Source organism: Dioscorea cayenensis, chromosome 2 (genome assembly GCF_009730915.1).
Source record: "Dioscorea cayenensis subsp. rotundata cultivar TDr96_F1 chromosome 2, TDr96_F1_v2_PseudoChromosome.rev07_lg8_w22 25.fasta, whole genome shotgun sequence".
NCBI lineage: Eukaryota > Viridiplantae > Streptophyta > Magnoliopsida > Dioscoreales > Dioscoreaceae > Dioscorea > Dioscorea cayenensis.
In genome coordinates, this window is record NC_052472.1 from 19,951,896 (window position 1) to 19,967,070 (window position 15,175).

The following is a 15,175-nucleotide window of genomic DNA, read 5'->3' on the forward strand; positions in this document are numbered from 1 at the left end:
AGGTTAAAGTGTCTAATTTCTATCTCAATGCCTTAACGTGGGCTACCAAGGATGTGACCTCGTCAACCTCATCAATATCGGCCAATTTCTTCTTTTCTCTTGCATTCTGTTGGCCGCTATTCAAGGCCATTTTTTCAATCAACTGTCAGGCCTCATTTGGGGTCTTGTTTCGTAGTGTTCCTCCTGCAATGATATCAAGGAGTTGTCTAGTGCTTGGATTTAACCCGTTGTAGAATGTATGAACAATCATCCACTCGGGGAACCCATGATGAGGACACTTCCGTAAAATATCCTTGAACTATTCCCATGTCTCAAACAATGATTCTAGCTCCATCTGAACATATGAAGAGATCTTATTTTGAAGCTTTGTTGATTTTCCTAGAGTGAAGTACCTTGCAAGGAAAGCTTCTACCAATTCATGCCATGTTGTGATAGAAGCTCTTGGCAATAATTGGAGCCACTATTTGGCTATTCCTTTCAATGATAATGGAAAAGCTCTCAAGTGAATTGCGTCATCTAAAACCACATTTATTTTTAATAAGAAGGAAATTCTTAATATGGTTGTTCGGATCCTTATTAGCTAATCGATTAAACTATGTGGGCTGCTGAACCATTTGATTAAAACCTGGCTTTAACTCAAAATTCTGGGCTACAACAGGTGCCTGAACAATGCTTTATTATGTCCTACGAGGTGTAGGTTAGGCAAAATTTGAAAGTGTTCTTTGTTACCTGATTGTTTCCCTGCAAGTGTACAGGGTCTACAGGTAATACCTCATGTAAAAACACAAGGATTGTAGTCCAAGGTGTTACGGATCTACTATTACTCCTTCGCTTATTTTCTAACCTAACTCTTAAATAGAGGGTTTCTACTTAACTAGTTATGAAAAAGCAAATATAAGATCACCACACAATAAAGGCAAAAGCAAGAGGCTACAAACACAACAATGATATGCAAAGGACGATAGATGTCGATCCCTTTATGATGCATGGATTAAGAACAAAAGATACAAAGGTGGTTTGGACTGAGGGATTTCTATATTAGATCAACCCTAATCTTTTAGCGGTTGAACATTAATCCCATAAGAGTGTTGATCAAAATCTGTTCCATATCAACACTCCTATGATTGCATTAAGAACAAGGAAATCCCAAAATAAGATTAAGCTCCTTCTAGGTCTACTCTTAAGAATCGGAGGGCTACCAACATCCAATCTCTCTCTATGTTAGTACAAGCAACCCTTTTTAACCCATTCAAGATTTAATACACATGAGTAGGTCGCATCAACGTGTACAACTCATAAAAGAATTACGGATCTCTCTATATGTAATTCCTAGATGCATTGAATCGCAAACCAATCCCAAGCAATAGAATTATGTACAATCATCCAAAATACATGATGAAACCCCTAAGGTTCACCGACATCCGGTGCCCTTTGGGGGACTAGTGTACCATCCAAAAAATACTAAAAAACAATATCAATCAAAATACAAGAGAAGTTCATAAATAACTCTTCCTAGATGAAAAGATAATGAAGATGAGGTAGATCGGGCTGATTGACGCTTCCTTTCCAAAGTGGGTTCTCCCATTTGAAGGATGATGCTTTGAAACCTCAAAAGCCCTTCGAATCGCCTTAAAAGATTGTTACCATTTCTAGATTTGCTCCTCTTCTAATGGTGGGCAAGAACAATTTTTCCAGCCCTAAAAGACACCTTTTACACCCCCCCAAGCCATACGGGCTATATGGAGGCCATATGAAGACCGTACTAAGCCTAAATTATGAGAAATTGCTGTATATGGGGGTCTATACCAGGGGACATACGGGTTTGATAAGGACCAGTATGGGGACCGTATGAGTAAGGCAAAGGTTTCTATCTCGAAAAATCTCTGGGTGTTATAGCAACTACTATAGTGTTGTACAACCTGATTTTCTCTTTCTTTTTGCCCTAATTATATCCTCATGTTCTCCATGGCTTCTTTGTGCCCAACAAAGCAAATAACATACGATTAAGCACAAAATGGGTATCAATTCTTAACAAAATAAATGCTAAGTGTATAAAATACATATAAGAAAATACATATATTTAGACACTTATCATTGCCCAAATTATTCTGCCATGTTTTCAAATTCTTCAATCTCTAATTTAGTTGGAAAATTATATTCTTGTGTAGGTTCCTTGCCCCTTCTATGAAATCTGGGATCAATTTAAGGATCTTATTCAACTAATGTCGAAAAAAATTCCTCGCTCATAACTTGTAGCTGAAATCAAGAAAAAGAAAAACTAAGAATGGCAAAAAGAAAGAAATATGAAGCAGAAAAATGATAAAAAAGTGAATGACCAAAATAATAAAGTCCTAGCGTTCCTAATATCCGTTCCCCGGTATGATGCCAAAAACTTGACACACCACTTGCGTGTGTCTGCAAGTGCATGGGTTGGTCGAGGTAATATAGTGTACCCACTTAGTAGGATAGTCGAATCCACAAGGAACAGAAACATTAGTAATGGCTACTTCTAAGTTATCTAGTTGAATGATTAGGGAATATGATTAAATGAACTAAAAGCATAGAAATATGAGTATCACAAACAAGTTAGCAAAAAGTAAAAATGAAAGGAAGATTTAATCAATGAAAATGAGGCATTTAGGTGATGCTCCCCCAAGAATTGAACATTAAGCACAAGATTCACCAAGTGTTCCTAAACCCAGCTAATTAAGTCATGGAAATCCAAAGATGATTTTTTTCCTTGCCCCCGCATCATAGATACTAGTCCCCTATGAGGGTCTCGATGGAGAAATCTCTCGGCCTCAATACCTCACACCACATATGACCAAAACGTACTCTATGGATTCCAAACGGTATACTTGATTCCTAAAATTAGTCCTAACCCTATTTCTAGGTGAAAGGTCCCCAATCCTCTATGAGGTCCAGCTAGAGAACTCTCTCAGCACCTCACACCATATGTGGCTACTTAGATCTTAGGGAATATGGAGATAGAACACACCAATTGAGGGAAAGGGGACACTCCACTATCTCTTGACTCATCCTCCCAATCCTCTTTAATCTTGAGGATCTAACCTAATGGAGACGTCTCTCTCACCAAGGTGAACAAATAATGCAACCTAAATCAATCAATAGACAAATCAAGCAAGAAAGCATTAAGAAAATAGGATTAAAACTCAGTTAAACTCGGATTAAAAAGAAACACAAGGCAAATAATACAATATTAGAATCCTAGCATTCACATGCCCAAATATCCACTAGGGTTTAGCTCTAAATAGAGCAAATTACAAGACAAATAATTAAAAAATAGAAATCTATAAATGCCATAGAAATAAACACACTTGAATTTCTGATGATGGCCATGATGGATAGCTTCAATGTCTTGATGGATTCGTCTCCAAAGCTAGGTCGTCGGTACATTCCTTGATTCTATGATGAAGGAAAATTGATCAAAGTTCATGAAGAAGCATTCCCAAAGCCACAAAGACCTCCTCTCAAAAACTTAGCAGCCTTGTCTCTCAAAAGGCGTGAAAAAGTCTTCAAAGAATATGGCAGATAGGCCTTTTAAAATCAATAACCCACGTCTATCACGTGCCTCCACCTGCCTAAGTGGGCTGCAGATTTTTCCACCTACCTGGGTGGAATTTTCACTCACTCGTGAACAGTATTTTCTTGAATAATGCTCCCAAAATTCTTCTTCTCTTGAGGCCACACAGATAGGCACATGCCCGTGATAAGTGCTTGTGTATAAGTAATACGATGTATACTTTTCTTACATTGAGCTTCACTTTTATCAAATTTTATGGCTCATTCATGTGTATATGTGTTCTTTTGTGCATTTAGGGTTGTGGGGACAAGTTTGGAAGAAAGGAAACAAAAGTAGATCTTGGACGCGATTGTTGTTGGAATTCTTGTATCGAACAAGGGTCAAGGCACAAGTTATGATCATAGACATATAGGTGTATGGAAACCTCCAAAATGCTCAAGTGAATATACAAATTAGAGGGGCACAAAGGAAGTCACACTAATGTTTTCCAACTTATGTAACATTATGAAGAGCTTCACCAATGTGGTTTAATTGAAGATGCGATATGATCTACCGCATGGATGTTGATGAGTGCACTTTGCATACATATTTTCATGCACTAAATCTATCATTTTACTTGTTCTCAAGTTTACTTTTATACACAAGCAGATGCTATTATGGGTATTTTTGTTATATGTGTAGAAATAGGGGATCTCAATGCAAATTTGGAGTAAAATTGGGGAAGAAAAACAAGAAAATATTGAAGAAGAGCTCAAGTACTAAAGCTGGACACAAGATGGACACGCACGTGTCACACCCATTGAAGATCTCCGCCTGTTGTGGATCCAAAGAAGAAGTCCTGTAGAAGGGCGCTTCAAGGTCGACACGTATAGGACATGATCGTATCATTACTTTTGAAAAACCCTGCCCAAAGGCAATTTTATTGAAGAATAGGCGACACACACTTGGTGATCCTGACGCGATCATGTTACATCATTGCACGGTCAAGATACGACCATGTCCCTTCCAGTGAATTTTCTAGGCAGAGACACTCAATTTAACTCAACTCTCCCTCTATATGATATAGTCTGGACACACTCTTGCATAGACCGTGTCGAGCTAAAATCCGCTTGTTTTAACTCCATTTTTTAGGGTTTCCTCTCTATCTTTGTTTAGGGATCTACTTCTCCACCTGGATGACATTGATGAGAGTAAAGATCTAGATTATCCACACTTTCTAAGGTGTCAAGGAGCGAGTTGGAGGCACAAGGGAAGTGGTGCTGGCACACGGAGTTCGACGTTGGAGCCAAATCTAAAAGAGAAGGGAGCAATGTCTTTTTTCTTTAGATCTAGTGTTATCTCCTCCATGTTGTACCCACCCATGAGGGACTAGCTGGCCATGGTGTCCTGTGGTAGGAACTTTGTCACTTTGTATGCTTTAAACACTTGTACTCTCATGATTTATGGAGTTCTTTTGGTTCTTGTGTTAAATCTTGTATTACAAAACTTGAAGTACTTGATTTCCGGAATTGCTTAGATAAAACTTGATGGTGGATTGTCACAACTATCATTGCCTTAGGGAATGGCATAACTTGGTTAGCCTGAATCCATAGTTATCTTTGCAAAACTTGACGAATTTGAGAGCCTTAGCTGCAATATTGCTTTTGAGCACACACTAGAGCCTGAGAATGTACTTCGTAAACCTTGAGAGCAAGTAAGCATCACTATGTTCTTAGGAAACATCCCGGGGCATTATTCTCTTGTTGTTGACACTCAATCCAATTATCCTTTATCTTTATCTTTCCTCTTTTCTTTTATCTCTTTATTCTCTGTTTTACTTTAAAGTAAACATATCACCAATCTATTCTTTACTACAGATTAGTGTTGAGTGAGTATTTTTAGTCCAATCCTTGTGGTTCGATAACCCTACCCCTGATGGGGTACCACTATATTACTTGTGGGTGACTAGTGCATTTGTGCAGAACACATCAATTTTTTGGTGCCGTTGCTGGGGACTTGCAACTATTTAGAAATCTTATAATCTGGTGCTCTAGTATGTTTATATTATGTATATTTGGATATATTTTTCTCCCATTTGTGTTCTTTATTGTATTTTCATTTTCTTTGCTTTGCTTCAAGTTTCTTTGAGCTTACATTGTTCTATTTTGTTCATGTGGATACAATTGTGTGAGTCGTGGTAGCACATCTACCCCACTAGCTAATCCTTGTCCAGAAGTAGAAAGAACTTTCAGAAGAATAATTTGTCAGATCAATTTGAGTGAGGCAGGATCTGTAAAGATAAGTGTGGAAGTGGGTCAGGACAACTAAATGGCCGGTAATCAACCATAGAGTATCTCAGATTTCACAAGGTCAAATCTTGAGGGGGTCAGTTCAAGTATTATTAGTCCTCCTATTGTCGCAAACAATTTTGAGTTGTAGATGAATTTCATACAATTAGTGCAACAAATGTGTCAATTGGACAGATTTCAGGACAAAAATCCATATGAGCACCACAAAAATTACTTGGAAATCTGTGACACTTACAAGGCGAGCAATGTTTCTAATGAGGCAGTTCTTCTGAGACTCTTTCCATTCACATTACGAGGAAAGCCCAAGCAATGGCTAAATTCCTTGCTACCTGTGTCTCTCACTACATGGAAGCAAACTTCTAAGCCATTTGTTGCTCGATACTTTCCTCCTCCTACGATCACCAATCTCAGAAGTGATATCTCTTCTTTTCGTCAATTAGAGTCCAAATTATTATACTATATATGGGAAAGGTATAAGGAGATTCTAAGTAAATGCCCACAACATGGAAATTGTTGAATGGATGCAAATCCAAATCTTCTATAATGGGTTGAATAGTTCTACCAAAAAGATGCTTGATGATTGAAGAGATGGCAAACAATGGGTATCAATGGAGTTCGAGAGAGAAAGAAATGGGTGAGAGTCCGTCGGTATCTATCAAGTGGATGTCATCATGACTCTTGCAACATAGGTTGAAGCAATAACAAAGAGGTTATACAACATGCAATCTCCGTCTTCAAGCTCGGGACCTATTCAAGATAATTCCGGCTACTTATGTGATCCAAATTTTTCCGCATCTATTGATGCAAGTCTTTGAACTAAATTGAGCAAGTGGATTTTTCTTGGTCAGAACCATCACCATCGAGAATAATCCCTATAGCAACACATACAATGCTAGATGGATAAATCATCCAAATTTTTTCTTGGGGGTCGGTAGGGACAAGGTCGGGTTGATACAATAGCGACAACAATACAAGCCTCCATCTCAGGTTGCACAATAATCATAGCCTTCATCCTCTTCAGAGTCTTCTAATGATCTCACCAGTTTAATGATCCCATTAATCAAAAGTACTAAGACTAGATTTTTTGGTCATGAAGAGATGATTAGAAACATCAATACAACTGTGAGGAACTTGGAGCATCAAGTAGCTCAAAGATTTAAGTCACTCAGGAAGAGAGACTACCGGGGACCCTCCCTACAAACACTGTGGCTAATCCAAAGAAATTCTTGAATGGTGTGACTTTAAGAAGTGGGAAGCAGCTCTAAAACCCTATTGAAAAAAAGCCTAAAGCGGAAGTTCTCGAACCCATTGTGACTCATTGACATGGACAACACTGTAAAAGATAAAACTTCAATTCCAGTGCATCAACAAAAATATCCATTCCTTGCCAAGGGAAGGAAAGACCAACAAAACGACCAGTACAAAAAGTTCCTATAAATGTTTAAGACTTTGAACATTAATATCCCATTCCAGAAGCTCTTGCTCAAATGCCAAGGTATTCTAAATTCTCGAAGGAACTGCTCACCAACAAAAGGAGGTTGGAGGACGTGTCTTACAGCGATGTACTCGAGTGAGGAGTGTTACGCTTTCTTGTGTAACAAACTCCCAAGAAGGAGAAAAGATTCGAGGGCTTCATCATTCTATTCACAATTGGGGGTTTGGTTGACGAGAACGCTCTTGCTGACCTTGGAGCAATTATTAATCCGATGCCATACAGAATATTTTAAAAATTTGTTGCTCGGGGGCCAAAACCCACAAACATGACCTTACACCTAGTAGACCGATCCACCAGACGACCAAGGGGCATAATTAAAGATGTTTTGGTTAAAGTGGACAAATTTATATTTCCAGTGGGATTCATCATCTTGGATATTGATGACAAGGTTGAAGTCCCATTAATACTAGGGACGACCATTCTTGGTGATGTCCAAAGTACTTATTGATGTCAAAGACAACCGAATGACACTTTGAGTTAGTGAAGAAGAAGCTACATTCAGACTTCACGACTCCATGAGACACACAATGGACTTCGATGGTACTTGTTATTGTGTTGATGTTGTTGATGAGGGTTGTTTCGACTTTTGTGTAAGAGACATTCATGAAGAATGAACTTACTGCGATACGTTGGAGGATATTCCCTTTGATGAAGATGAACTTGAAGGGGCAATAGAGGAAGCCCAGAGTTTGGACTTGGTGGCTAGTAAGAATGCAAAACAACCAAGGAAGCGGATCTACAGAGCAAGGAAATGGAAGGAAAAGTAAGAACTAGAAAAGACGACACCACTTACCTCACCGCTCGGACGCGTAATTTTTGATCATTCTGGTACTTGGACATTTGGTGAGATCCATTTGATTAACATGTTGTCACCATATGCTTGCAATTGTATCTCAAGTTGCCAAGAGAGGTCTCGACTTCATGAACCTCTGTGGCGAGCAAATGGTACATCAAGCTAGTGGCGTTAAATAAAAGCGCTCCTTGGGAGGCAACCCAAGTTGTGTTTTTGTAGTTATTTGTTCATTTTTGTTTTTATTTTTGTCTTTGATCGCTGTTTTTCCCAGCTATATGTCATCCACACTCTCTCATGATTTTATCTTTGTCCATATTTCTTCGATTTGATTTTCTTGCTAATATTGCTTTATGTTGGACCTTGTACCTTGCTATTCATTTGTGGAGAAAGAGTCTCGATTCTAGAAAATTCAAGTCATGACATGGGCAGAACACGCCTGTGCGAGTGCCATTGATCTTCACTGGCTGCATGTTTTGTAATTTTCCAGGATAGACAATGGGTTGACACGATCGTGTCAGGGAGAGATATGTCCCATGTGCTCTTTGTACGATCATGTCAATTTGATTTGAATTTTTGTTGTTCTTCCGAGATTTTTCAGTGGGGTTTGCACACACGGTGACACAATCGAAGCATTCTTGGTTTTCTTTGCCCTTATACTGTGACTTGACATGCATGTATCGCGAGCGTGTGCGGGGTGCGACCGTTCGGTTCCAACATTTCATTTTGAAAGCCCTATCACCGATGGCCGCGACCTTTGACCGTACCTTTTCTCCACCGAAATGCCCGACTTTTTCTCTCCCATTCAGCCTATTTAAGACGTTATCTTCGGTTGTAAGCTCAATCAAAGTTTTGCCCTCTTCATTGTTTCTCTTCTCTTCATTGTCTCTTCGATTTTGGTAAGTACCTATTGCTTTCTTCTATGTATTTCATGATGCAGTGTTTGGGTGTGCGATTTGTGGCCTGTGGAGGTCGATTTGTTTATTGGTGCACTCTCGGTTGCATGGTTCGTTAAATCCTCAGTGGGCAAGCGTTGTAGCCCTCTTTGGGATGATGATCGACGCTGACATGATCATGTTATTCATTGTGGCACGATCGTGTCGCTGCTAAGTGTCTCTTCCACCAAATTCTAGCTCACACATCGACACGGTCACTGTTCCCCTGGGACAACCGTGTGCGGCCTGAATTTTCATATTTTTAACTAAATTGTTTTACTTTCTCTTTGCAGATAATATCGAGGAAGAATATCACTGGCAAGCCTTCTAAGAGGCTTAGGACTAATGCCTCATCATCTGGAGTATAGTACTAACTGACATTTTATTCCGAGCCTCATATAAAGCGTATGCTCATCTCCCACGTCGAAGTTTTGGTGAATTGAGAGAAATAGATTTGGACGTCTTACCTGAGATCGGGCTTGAGGCTGAGGTGCAGCAGTTACTGAGTGCTGGGGCTTGGAGATAGTTGTTTCAGATCACGGACAACACCTATGAGCAGTTGGCACTCAAAATATTGTCCTTTTTTGAGTTGTCGTGGGGTACGATCATGTTTACCGTGCAGATTACATTCAGTTTTAGGCCATTGGTGCATTACATCATTTGAGCATTGCCGAGTTTTCCATCCACTCAGGACATCTCCTCATGTTGGTGCATTCTTTATCGTTCCATATATCACTCGACTCGTCCGTCACATGGACGTTCTTCAGGGGACCGATAGTATGCATGTAGTCGGGGGTGTGACACCTATGACCCTAGAGACACTTCATTCGATGAGATTGGTTCATAGGGTCAACACCACCTAGGGGACAAAGTACCGTATCACATTGATAGATGATCCACCTACTATAGACACTACTGCTCTTGCTTCTACTTCTGCTCTCGAGCCGCCTCTGACAACATCTTCTCAGTAGCCTTCATGCGCACCACTTGCCGCTTGAAAGCCAATTTTCTATACATCTACTGAGTTCTAGTTTCTATAGTGGCACGTGGTGCGCATTTCCTAGCATTTGCTGGTGCAGGTATCACCGGAACATGTTTCCCCTGCGTACTCCACTTGGCATATTAGTGTTGACACAGATAATTTGGGTGATTCTGATACCTCTGCCACCCTCTCGGACAATGATTCTGGTTCTTAGAGTGGCACATTCTGATCCAATGATCTTTATTTTTCTTTGTAGTTGCTGTTTATTTTTCCTTTCTTTGAGTTTACTTTATCGTTCAATCAGCAAGGGGTGTCCCCTGCTATACTGACATTTTGGTTTGTTTACTTTTTTATTTATTACATTTTTATTTTGCTACTAATGTCTGCTTCCCTTGTGTTCCAGTTTGTATCTCAGGGATTGTGTGGTTGCTTGGAGTTAGCAACACGTGAGAGTAGCACCATCACTCTCCGTGTTTAACTTTTGGGGGATAACACATGTCAACGACACAACTCATTTCTCCATTCATGGTAGGCTTTACCCTTTTCCTTTACCATTCTCCTCATTTTATTACATTATTTATTTACATTGAGGACAATATAACTTTCATTTGTGGGGGATGGTTGTATGCTTGTGGGTGATGGGTGCTTTGTTTATGATGATCTATGATTGGTTATTTGGTGATTTTTAAACTTAGGGGGGCAAGTGTGTGTTAGTAACTATTGTAGTGAAAGTACGACTTACTTTTACTCCTTTAACTTAAAACTCTTGTCACCTAACCCTACTTTTGCTTCAACATGTCGTCTTGTGCAAAAAAAAATTGGAAAGTTGGATTCCTTTTTAGGAATGCACTACCAATAATCGTGTAAAGTTTAGTTTTGTGAAAAAGATGGTAGAAAGACCTATCACCTTAGATGAGTGAAGGCCACTTTTGACTAGTCAAGTTTTGGGCATCACAAATGTATATTTGATGACCTACAGGGGGAAAGGACTACCAAGAGGGTGTATAAAGCTAGTATCCAATGAATTTAGTTTTGTTTTTAAATTTTGTTGACTGTGGGGAACATTAGTTAGGGTTTTCAAACGCACACACACTAGGATTCGGAAGTGAGAGTATAGTCATTCTTGTGCATTCATGTTTTTAATAACACCTGTGTTTTCCCTCTTTTTAAAACCTTCATCACCCTTCTTCCTGAGATCAGAAGCATTACACTCATCTCCTTTGTTATTGAGTGTTTGGTGGTTGCTTAAGGACAAGCAACAACTCAAGTGTGGGGGTATTTAATGAGTGCACTTTGCATACATATTTTTATGCCCTAAATATATCATTTTAATTGTTCTCAAGTTCACTTTTGTACACGAGCAGTGCTATTATGGGTATTTTTGTTATCTGTGCAGAAATAGGGGGCTCAATGCAATTTTGAATAAAATTGGGAAGAAAAGAAGAAAATATTCAAGAAGAGTTCAAGTACTCAAGTTGGACACTGGCTGGACACGCTCATGTCACACCCAATGAAGATCTCAGCTTATTGTTGATCCAGCAAGAAGTCTATTAAAAGGGTGCTTCTATGGCTAAGACAGTGAGGACACGATCATGTCTTTGTTTCTGAAAAACTCAGGCCAAAGGAGATTTTATAGAAGAATAGCTAACACGCGCTGGGTGTTTGACATGTCTGAATATGCGTGTATGTACCGCAAGTGCACGGGTGTCGAAGTAATAATTACCCCGGTGAGTGGGTAGTCGAATCCACAGGGAACGGAAATATTAGTATTAACCAATTCTTAGTTATCTAGTCGAAATCAATGGATATGATGAAATGAACTAATTGCAAAAGAATTAATAAGCAAGCAAGCGAGCAAGAAAACGAGTAAAGGAGATCTCAATCAATAAAGATGAGGTATCCGGGCAATGCTCCCCCTAGGATCTAACATGAAGCTCACGATTCACTAAATGCTTCTAAACCGAGTCTAATGAGTCGAGGTAATCCAAGAACAACAGGTTCTTGCCTCCAAGCCACCGGGTACTAGTCCCTTACAAGGTCCCGCGGAGAAATCACTCAATCTCAACACCTCACACCCCATATGACCGCAATACGCTCTAGGGACACCTAAGAGTGAAACCGATTCCTAAGGATAGATCCAACCCTAATTCCCGGCGAAGGATCTCTAACCCCCTACAAGGTCTCGGTGGAGAAATCTCTCAATCTCACGCCTCACACCAAATATGGTTGCATAGTGTTTAGGGAATACGGAGATAGGAAACACTCAATCGGAAGGGAGAGGGGACACTCCACTATCTCATGACTCACCCTCTCAACCCTCTTTAACCTTGATGTTCTAACTCTAATGGAGACCTCTCTCACATCAAAGTAACAAATCATGCAAATCCAATCAACCTCAAGGATTAATTAAACAAGCAAGCAATAGGAATACAAGGTTAAAACTCAAATCAACTTGAATTAATAGAAACATAAAGCAAATCATTACAAAAACATAAATCCTAGGGTTCACATGTCCAAATACCTACTAAGGTTTAGCCCTCCATGGAGCAAGTTACAAAACAATGATTATTACAATAAAAAAAGCAATGAAAGCCATGAAATAAAAACCCCTTAAATTCGTGATGATGGCCTTGATGGGTCGCCCAACGTCTTGAAGAATCCTTCGCCAAGCTAGGTCACCAAGGCTCCCTCTTTGCTATGACGGAGAGAAGATTGATCAAAGTTGGTGATGGACGCCCACCAATATCGCCGAAGACCTCCTCCAAAACCCTAACCACCTTGCCTTCAAAGTGCTCGCCAAAAGTCTCCTCCAGTAAAATTGCACGTGAATAGTAACTTTGCTACAGTAAATTGATACAGTCCTTTTCTTCACGTCCGGTAAAATTGGTACAGTACTTTTCACAAAACGCGATCCAAATACTCTTCTCTTGAGGCCACATGTCCGGGCACACGTCCATGTGGTAGGCTATAAAACTTTTCTTCATCGACGTATCTTTGAGAGGTCTTGCAATCTTCACAAAGACAAGGAACATGAAGATGTGACTGCCTTTGTGCCCTTCCAACTAGTGATTTGACTTCAATCTTCTTGGAAGTTGGCACACATCTCTACGTTTATGAACTCCTCTCGTATTTTGGTCCTTGAATTGAACAAGAACTCCCAACATTGTGTCTTTATAACCTATCTTTGTTTCCTTTAAACTCTTCAAGGCATTCACAACCTATATGCATAAAAGAACACCAAATACACAATATGAGACATAAACCACAGTAAAAATGATGCTCAATGCATGTAAAACATATATAAAAATATGTCTACTCAAGCACTTATCAAACTCCCCCACACTTAAGTCTTTGCTTATCCTCAAGCAAAATTAAACATTATACCTATGGAAAGAAAAGAGAAGTGCTTGGCCTTAGGTTCACCAAATGAGTACAAGAATAAAATTCTACAATCATGGAGAGAATCAAACACTAGACAAAACAATCAATGCTCTAGCAAACAATCCAATAAAAATTGAATGTGATAAAATCCGAATTCGTGTCTGTGTGTAAAACTCAACTCATGTCAACACTATGTCCACTACCAAGTTCTTATTAACATGGGACTTATTTATAAACAAAAAGAATAGGTAGTAGCTTCACACAACCTCTAAGGTAGCCCTTTCCCAAGATGCCTCCCGAGTGGCTTTCACACTTTGAGGTGGTAGCTCTTTCTACCGAGGATGGTAGCTTTCACACATCCCATGAGATAGCTCTTTTCTCTCATTAGGGCATAACAAGTATCCGACTTGTGAGAGTAGCTACATACATCATGGGTGGTAGCTCTTTCCATACCCTATGTACAAACAACAAACAATTTCCATTTTTCCTATAATAGAAACTAGCACACTAAAGTCCCAAACATAATGAACTAGAGTCTTCATAGGTCTAATGAGCGAGAAAAGTGCAGAAAGAGCAATCGGACAAAAAATATTCAATAAAATTGGATGAAAACTAGAGCATGATAAAATCCATGTTTATAACCTCCAAAAACTAAGAATTAAACTCTTAACCCTAAGGTGAACCTTCCTTGGCGACAAGAGCATGCTCATGAAAACACAAGTAAATGTCATGTATAAGGTGAACCCTCCCCCACACTTAAGATGTACATTGTCCTCAATGTACGCATGCAAGCACAATAAAAATAATAACAATGGAAGCATAATGTGTGTGGGAATGCAATTAAAACAATACTCCCCTGAACTCCTCATTAATCGTTTGGTGAAGTCTAACTCATGGGCTTGTTGTATGGGTTGTGAAGCTCACACGACCATGTGACAACATCACATGATCATGTCTATGACTAAAACACCATCCACCTCACTCTCAAGGCCATCTGCACGGAATATAAGGGGTTCAGTGAATCTCAACAAAATGTAAAAGAAAATATGATTTCAGACAAATAACATAATAGAGCATATACTCGCATAAAAGAAAGACAAGAAGATAACTCTCAGAAGGTGAAGCCTTTCTGAGTACAAAAGTCTAAATACTACTAACAAAGCAACTAAAACCAAGAAACTAAAAGAACAGTCTCATGAGTGTGACGCCTCAAGCGTCGATGGCTGGGAGCCGGTGTCAGGCACGTGAGCTGGAGGAGACCTCCTCGTCAAGAGTCTCGCTGAATCACGATCAAGACGCTCCGGAATCCGTGCACTGGTTCTCAAGAATGGTAGCATGGCAGCCTCGAGTCGAGCAGGGACGCTCGTGAACTCGAGGGAAGATGACTCAAGATCGGGCTGATCTTCGCCGGGGCTGCCTCGGTGACTATGGGCTCGGCTGTAGGTGGTGCCTCTGTAGCCTCAGCAGGCTCCTCATCGTCCCCAGATGACGACTCTACTAGTGCATATCCGCCCGAGCCTGTACGTCGCACAATGCCTATCAAACGGAGAGTGGCCAAACCCAATTGTGCCGGAGTACTGACTCTCTCCTCGCCTCTGACCGAACGGATAAGACCCATCTTGAACATAAGATGAGTAATGTAGGGTCCTGCAAACAATGCTCCCAATCGCAAGTACTCACTCTGATGACGAAAGTAGTCGGCAACCACATATCCTAAGTGGAGAGGGGCTCCATGGATCATGGAGTAAAGGTACAACAGA

General features: G+C 40.0%; 2 non-coding genes across 2 annotated transcripts; one reads left to right on the plus strand and one right to left on the minus strand.

Moving 5' to 3' along the window:
- The first annotated feature begins 260 nt into the window (after positions 1-260).
- Positions 261-366, plus strand: LOC120281173. The gene has a single exon (XR_005542508.1). It is a non-coding gene; the product is annotated as a small nucleolar RNA R71 (small nucleolar RNA).
- Positions 367-6,235: 5,869 nt separating this feature from the next.
- Positions 6,236-6,342, minus strand: LOC120281654. Its single transcript, XR_005542752.1, has one exon. It is a non-coding gene; the product is annotated as a small nucleolar RNA R71 (small nucleolar RNA).
- Positions 6,343-15,175: the final 8,833 nt, after the last annotated feature.